Raw genomic sequence first — 8,877 nt, 5'->3', positions numbered from 1 at the left:
TCTGGACGAGAAAATGCTTGGCAAACAAAGACATTCGCTTCGTTGTTTACATTGTGACAACTTTTTTACAGTCTTCTCTTGTACATACGTGCCACAAATGCTCCAAGGTCGATTCCGAACTGCCTATTTCGAAACAGACCAATATGCACGCTAACATCAAAGCGAATGGCTCAGCATTACACGCCGTACGAGTGAGGGCGAAACACCTTTTTTTCTTGGTTCAATCCATGGAAGCTCATTCAGATACCTCGTTCCAAACCAGGACTCGCCCCTTATATATTCATACTCAGATCGCAGTCAGAGTAGCCGGCGACGCACTCACCACACTTACGCCAGTTTGGCAACAAAGTCCGAAAGTCCGGTCAGCCGCGTGAAGATTAGCGCACATCGGCTGCCGCACCAATTCCAGCCATTGACGCAGCTCAGCTGATGCAATGCTGCGAGCCACTGCTCACCGCAGACCCAGCGGTCGCTCCACCACCGACGAGTGCCCCCGCATAGAGCGGCGCGAAAACATCCCACCGGGAAATGATGTTCTCATTGTCAGTCGGGACACTCGAGGCGATGGTTCGTCATGCTTTTATGTACGCTGGTTGAGCTTCCTGAAAAGAACGCAGTCCCTCCGTTTGAGCATCTTGCACTGAAGAAACCAGTACCGGCGATGGGTGGTCTCTGCAGGAATTCGCAGCGACTGCGTTTTGGGCTAATTGGTGAAAACGCTCCAAACGACGAGGGCACTGAAAAAGACGGCCAGAAAATGAGCTCAACACACAAGCTCTCTGTGCGTCAATCTTTTCTGCGTCTTCATCTTTTTGGGCGCTTTCACCGATTTTAACACGAATTCACAAACCTTTCCTTGCGTAAGGTGTATTTGATTCGCAAGCGCAGTATAGGTCGCGTATGAAAATGCGCACGGGTGTTGAGCAATCGCGAACTGTTCCCGCGCGTACTGGACTTTGGAAGTCTGACCGCACAATTTCAGTTGGTCATTTTAGCTACAAGCCATTGCACTGGCGTGCTTCGGGAGACGTGCAGTGTGTCACGGTTTCCTTGTTTCACGCTTTCGTGAGCTTAGTGTCGCTCCTCGCTTCCGCGTTTGCAACCGCCTTATCCGGACGTCACCGCCGAGTCGGATTATGTTCAGTGTGACGTTCGGTCTCGTCTTACACGTGTACACGTACTTCCTTGTCAAATAAGAACTAAGCGCAACGCAAGCACATTTTTAAGGTTAAACGCAATTTTGCCGTGTATAAGTGTGGTTTTGAAGAATAAAGCTTGCTAAAGAACGCAGCGATGTTATACAAACTAAAGCTTATATAAACGTAACGTCCTTTCTTCAACGACGATGGCGTAATTTCTTGGCCGTATGGTGTGACTTAGCATTCCCAGCGCTCCGGTGATTTGATTGCTATTTGACCTCACGGGGAAAGGGAGGGTTAAAAGGTGAATGGTTCCATGGTGTAGTTTGCCAAAATATACAGAACATATAAGTTCGCGCTCTGAAGGACACATTTCTAGAAAGACAAAAAGCAACTCAACGTTGAAGTCCCATTGTGTGCTGTGTAATCCAAGAAAAGTTATCCTTGCTCTTTCGTTTAATATTTAAAAGCGTGCGGCAGTTTTCGCAGCTGCCGCCGTAAATTCGGTTCAGAGTACGTTCTGATACCACCTGTGGTTAGCAAAGAACGCAGGGACACTTGCCAACATGCCGCTCAACTCGCGTCATGCCATCTGTGTGACGCACCAGCCTATAGCGGATGCTGAGCTGTCGGTGCTTCCGCAAATATGGCACAGCAGTTGCGCGACCAAACTGTGCTGACGTTGGTCATCGCATTATTTGAAAGCCGCTGTGTTAGAAGGGTATTTTCTGACTTAAAATGAATGAGAAGTTTATTGGCACCCAGAATGCGGCAGGGTTATGTAGCGAAACGAGACTTCGTGGGAAGTAGGAACACCATGAGGGGTGGTAAAGAGAGTGAGTTACGTTTCTAGCTTATTGATGATGACGAGAAATTACTGTGGATTTTAAAGATAGAGCCACACACAACTCTGACGCTAGAAAATCATATACAAAAGCATTATTTCTATTCTGCAAGCACTAGCTTCAATGGTAGCTGCGGTTTAAAATCTGCGAATATGTCGATATCTAAGAGCACTGCTTACATCAAAGTCAAATTTCAGCGTTGTGTGAAATGTAGGCTTCGCGTGCCCTGTAACCTCTGCCAAAAATAAGAAAATATATATATATATATATATATATTTTTTTTTTTTTTTCAGTGAATCACTAAGAACAACACCACCTTCACGCCATTTCTGAAGAAAAGCAAACATTATCGGACTCCCAAAGTGCACGGTACTATTCCCAAAACGCACGACTGATCATGCCCAGCGCCGTGAGTTGGCGCAAAGGCACAGTGAAGTTAGTATTTCCTGACTGGAGTGCAGCCTGCCTTAAAATTAATTCGAGAGGTGTCAAAGCCTTACTGTTAGGAGGCTTCAAACCTAACATCTCTGGTCAGTTCAGGTGTCCGGTATGTGCACGTTCGGGTCTTCAATTACGAGGTGGTACGCAAATGCGTCTTGCAACAGCCCCCAGCACTTTCTATCCAGAAATATGTTCTCATACAGCTGTCGGTGTAAGAAGCCTTTTCTTAACTTCTTCGTAGAGAAAATCAAACAGCCGTGATTACAATACTGCCGCCTTTGAAGGTCACAATAGCTCCGACACAGGCTACCGATGGTTCTCAATGACCGCATGCAAAATATTATCGGAATAAGTACATATGCGGACATAAGTAAACGGAGCACGCTTTTCCGTTCAAATTAGAATCGTGCCTTCTGCACTGGAAATAAAAAAAAAAGCAATATTTACTCAAGTAAAAGGGCTCTGGCGTCTACTGCCTGTTCGCACATACCATGACGGCCAGTTTCAATTATGCAACGCGTGAAAATGTTTAGAAGCAAATCGCCTGCTCCGTTTACTTTTGTCCGCAGGGGTACATAAAGAGACCAATAAAAAAATGCTAAATTTGTTGGAAAAAGACAGGACTGCATTTTGTGAATATCAAGTTTACCGTCTCTAAGGCAGTGCCAATTTGATCGCACTTGTCAAGAGCACTCGAGTGGTGCTGTGCGGTGGACGCAAAACGAAATTCTGAAGTAAACGCTGACTTTAATATTACCAGCAGCAAAGTCATGCCAACCCCACAGATACAAGCGAATTGCCCCTAAGGAAGCAGATGGGTTAAGATCTGACATATTTTACCCCGCTCCAGCACCCTCTCGACAGGTGCAAAATAAAGGAAGAAGTTTCTCTCCGTTTAACTAGCAATAGTCCAAAGAACTCCATTTCAAGCCTATTCCTGCAAAATGAATAATGAACCTCGGTATTTCAGTGCAAATGCGACAAGACACTCTGGCACCTTTCAAGAAGAAACTCCACGCTATTGGGTTCTGCGTATATGACGAATACGGTCTGCTTTCCTCAATGTTCAATTGCCACCATTGCGTAAGCCAGTGCACGATGTTCTTGTGGTGGCCCCTAAATCAAACGAAAGTGATTCGCTGAGCTCTGCCAAAAAATCTCAACAAGAAATGTCAGGAATAAGCCCACCCGTCTCATATTCATGAGTCGAGCTTCTCGCCCAGTGTGACAGAGAAATTTCGTTAAGTTGTACTGGAAGGCTGCATTGTCGAGGCGAGGAAAATCTCCCCATGGTCACCGAACTTTTTTCCGCTCTTCAAGCCTCGGTGGCTGACCTCCAACAGGAACAGAGATAATACCAGTCGTTATGCCAGACGGTGGTTTAACTGCGCCACTGTTGACGCACACGTTTCCCGCAGTTTCTACTCCCGGTTGTTGCACAGTGGACTTAAAGGGGCCGTTTGTTTCGTTCGTGTTCATTATTGCTCTCCGCGAGTATTCTATACAGATTAGTGGTCTTGCTCATCCGCGCATGGATAGTAATACCGAGTGAGAACAAGAGGAAAGGAACCGTGATGATGGCTGGGTGCTAACCCTTGCACCAAGAAACACATCCGATAGAGTCATTCTAGATAGGCACTGCTCGTTTTAGATACTCACGACAAAGAAACGCGGCTGGTCTCTCTCGACACTGGACTCAACGTTTTCTTCTTATCAACGCACAGAAGCGCGGTTGTGATTGACGTCAACAGACTACCCCTCATAATGGAAACCGGAAACCGCGAATGCAAATTCGGCATGGTGAAATCGGAAAACATTGGGCTGGAAGTAAAAACATTGAGTTCACAGGAAAGCCACGGAGCTTACATTAAAGTCGTGCAGACTTTTGTGTAAGTTTCCACAGAAACGTCCTGTGCCACGGCAATAAGCCTTACGTTGATAGTTAGTTAGAGCTGTATTCGTCGGTCTTCTCGTCTTTTCAGCTCATCTGTGTTCGCGCTGTTTCGTCTAGCACATCAAAACTTTTTACTTAGACTCTATAAAGATGCCTTTAGTAGTCGATCTAAAGGAAACATTGCGCTTCAGCTACCAGCGGCGGCATTTTTTTAACGGCAGCTTATTTAGTTGGCCTTTCTCTCTGTCCACTGTTATATCGGTGTCTTCCGCCACGTCTTTGTCACCGGGAATTCATGACCAAGGATAGAACTACAAACGAATGGAAAACGGAACGTTGCAAATACGGACCCCCATTGGCTTCGTTTGTGCATCGTTTGTGGAGCTTCAGGTGCCAATTATTTCCTAAGGCTATATGTTTGTAAGTACCGGTCGGCAGTGGTATCGTGGCTGCTCTGCCTTCAATTTTATTGACTGTATATCGATATATAACTTTCTTACGTGCGAGTCACATTATGAATACAGGGCTACAGATACGTGCCCTCTAATGGATATAACAGACAAGCGGGAAATTTCCTGCAGCAATTAAAACATTCACCCATGTACATTCTTGAATAATTGAAAAGACATTCAGCGCTGTCACTGACATATGCGAAGCCGATCTAGTCGAACATGATTGCACGAATGTTGGCGCATGTTTTGTTTTGTGTTGTTTTTTTGCCCAGAATTTCACTTCTCTGGATGATTACTATATAGGAGACTGCCCCCTGGGCATAGACTGAACACAAGCCAATTTCAGATGAACTTGCTTTGTTGTGTTCGGTGGTGGGGCTAAGAAAACAAATATGAAACCTCCTGTACCGGTGCGTGCTTTGGTCACGTATACGAACGATGAAGAATTTGCCAGGCGCTGACCATTTAAAGCATTAAGCGCCCCGTTCTCCAGGAAATCCGGTGTCGGCGATGGTGGCTTTGTCGGCGTTCTCGCCAAAAAAGCGAATCTTTAACCAAGCCATATACGAAGGGTGGCGTGTATGACTCTGAATCCAGTGGTTACGGGTTCGATTCCTACCACACCCTATCATCTTACAACCGCTCCCCGAGTGCCAAGTCATGGGGTTTCGTGAAATCACGCAACCCATCGACCAACTAGGGCACGGACGCGTGCCACTTGCCAGCTATACAAGTCGAGTGTTCTTTCTCATACGAGCTTACGACTGTATCCTAATGAGTATGCGCGAGATAAAGGATGCGCAAATAAAGGACTACTGATTAGGCGAGTATCAAAGTGCATCTACGTGAACGAGGATTACCCAGGAGACCCCTCAAACAGGAGGCATTAACGCCGTCGAGTCATGCCCTCGAAAGGGGCGCCTCAAAAAAGAAAAAAAAAAAATCACTCTGCTGTTCTTGAAAACCAGGTCCAGCCGAAATAATTCTGAATAAATCCGGCCATTGTGGAGTAACAAGTGTTTACGGACTCTGAATATCAGCGCGGGGCACACATCAGCTATATTTTTTTCAAAATCATTTTCTATCTTGAAATCGAATCCGCTTCTGGTAAACGGCAACATCCGCCCTGGGCAATTATAGCGAATTTTGCGTCATGAGTTGCTAATAGATCGATTCTCGTGTTCGTTCCAAGCCCCAAAAACTATGATCAATAGGTTGCGACATAATCTTGCAGACTCCCTCGTGACATCACACTAAAGCCATCATACGTGCAGTCCTTATGGAAAATGGATACGTACGCCGTGGCACCGGAAATTCCTGACGACAGCCCCAATGAGCAGTACAGCTCAAGGTCCCCGCGTGAAATAAGTGGTTTTAGGAACCGAGTCGTTGCTGCATATCTGCACTTGCACAGTATAAGTGCATGCCTGTAAGGTTCCCGCACGTACGCACACTTTCATGTCGCCCATCAAATGACAGAGTATGGAAAGATCACGAAAACAACAGAATCCGGCGTGATGAGGGAAACCGAGAACGTGCTCCGCGAAGGCCGCACACGACCATGGAATCAACTCTGCAGCCACTGCGCCTCGCCATTACAGCAGCGTCGTATCCATTCATTCCACAAAACGACTTCTGTTTGTTCCGGAGCGCCCTTTCGCGAGGAGGAGGAGGGCGTACATCCGCCGCGCACGTACCCGTCCCCACGCCTCACGTCGCTACAAAGTGCAGAAAAGGCGTCGTCGAGCGTAAGTTCCAAGTGCTTCGTCAGGGATACCGTTCACTCTGCAGAGAATGCGGGATCTCCTTATTCACAAGCGGAGCTTTCAACCAGCCTTCAGCCGAGTTGCGACTTTGCAAGAGGTCAATCGACAGGCGGAACATAAGCCAGTAGCGGGGTCTTCGCTCCCCGTATGTAGCGATGCGCTGTGGCTTTGCTTTCAAAGTTTCACCAGTGGAAACATGGACACACGGCTACGCTCCGCCGCTACTGAAAAACCTAACCTTGCCTTGAGACATCCCTCTTCGGCGTTATATGTCTCGCCATTCACAGTGACGTGCATGCATCCGAGCAGTTCTTTAACAGTATCACAACAGTGTCGAAAAAACGACCGCACAAGCGCCTATGTGACAACGCGCAATGGCAAAAAGGAATGAAAACGTCAAGCCTTTTGCTCGTATGCGCTTATTCTCGGCTACTACGCAGCACCCATAAATCGGGCGGCTAAGATACTTAGAACTTGAGGTGGAAAGTAAAAGTTACATTTTTTTCTCTCGTTTTGAACTGTTAATTTATGCAAATTTGCGCCCACAACGAAAGGGAAGTAACTTAGCAGCGGCAGTAGCGATACGCACGCTGCCGTATAGTCGGAATCATATTGTAGGCTACCTAAAAACTTTCTGGAACCTACTAAGCAACAAAATCATGCATCGAGCAGGGTCGAAGAGAGAATCAGCCGCTATATGTGTGGACCGCGTAAGATTTAACTTGACCCGTGGGGCGAATAAGTAATGTGCGGTCGCTTTTTGACGGCGAAAAGAAAATCAGCAACACAAAAGTCGTTGCAGAATCACATTGCAACGTGATGCCCATTCTTGTCTCTCAAGCTGCTCATGCTCGAATGTGATAGCGTATAAAAGGCATGCTTGCTAAACCAGGGGCAAAACACTTCGAGGCTTATAGGTGCCATGCATTTCAATATTTGCTTGGTTTAATTCGCTACCGCGTGTGAGAACAAGCGAGTTCGGATTCTACCGCCGCTTTAGAGTGACCACGGAACACTAGCCACCTACGCTCTTTGGTTGCCGCCATCTTGGGAGCGTGTTTCTATGAACTCCATCAAAATATGCTAATACTATTAAGGCGAAAGTCTTTAATGGCTCATACTGTCGTCCGTTCGCGAGAAGTTTCTTCGCGAGATTCCGCGGGATATCGTGAAATTGTACCATGACGTATATAGTTAAAAATAAATAAATAAATCTTATCTCCACTTGCAATCGAACCACCATTCCTTGGATCCGCAGCCTAGCGGATCGTGAAACGCTCATCGTAATTCCCCGTGTCTACCGTGAGGATGATAGCGGGATTCCGCGAGCGACAGATACTGCGCCCTCCCTTTCCTGTAAACGAATTATGAAACGCCGATGAACTTTGATGCGTTCAATGAAATGCTGGTTGGGTTCGACAAGGGGCGCGCGATGTACCGCCACGACTGGTCATAACGTCACAAGTCGATTCATACGTATGCGAAGCTGACCCCGCCGGGCGTCCGATCTAGACGTCTGTACGGCGCATTTCATTTGCCGCTTCCTGAACGCCTCACCACACAGCAAGCAGAAGCAGACCTAGATGTCTAGGAGGCGTTAGTACAGCAGGCATCAGCAGCATTTAAAATTGATTTACAGGATAGAAAGGCGCAGTATCTGTCACAATTCTCCGCAGGCACATGTACCACGCCGTAAAGGAAGGGAGGAAAGCGTAAGTGAAAGAAGAGAGGGAGATAAAGGTGCCGTAGTGGAGGGCTACGATCCACCGCGCTAAAATGTTTTTCGCCTCGTCGCACTTTAGGGTCCAAAGAATTTTTTTCGTGACAAACTCTCAGCCGCGGCGGACATAAATTAATGTACAAACTCTTTTATTTAGATAGGTAATGAACTAAAACTTCCTAATTATCATTTTTTTTTATTTAACAAAGTTGGGTGGCTGGTGCCAATGCGGACTTGTTCAAAGTCGTGGACAGGGCAGTGGCACATACATTTTTTAAACGAATAAAACACATGTTCCCTGCAGCGCGAGGAAGTGTGGCACTCTCTTCCGCACAAAAGCGCAGCAGAGCGCTTATATAACGTGCAGGAAGCTCGGTGGAAACGAGCCGTCAGCTGTCATGATGACGCGTTGCAGTGACTATGGCGCCAAATTAGAACTGCGTGTGCTATACTCTATCACACCATGTGCGTACATTCTTTTCTTTTGCCGCTTGGTGCGAGGAAGACGACAGTGATCACCTATTTCGTGGTCGTTATTTTATTAGCAACAAAAAGAAAAAAGTTTAAAACGCATAGCAAGCACGGCTCGTCACAGTAGAGCAGGCGGTTCCAATTTGTAA

This window comes from Amblyomma maculatum, chromosome 1 (genome assembly GCF_055883805.1).
Source record: "Amblyomma maculatum isolate TAMU_Amacu chromosome 1, ASM5588380v1, whole genome shotgun sequence".
Lineage (NCBI taxonomy): Eukaryota > Metazoa > Arthropoda > Arachnida > Ixodida > Ixodidae > Amblyomma > Amblyomma maculatum.
Note: the sequence above shows the minus strand (reverse complement) of the source record.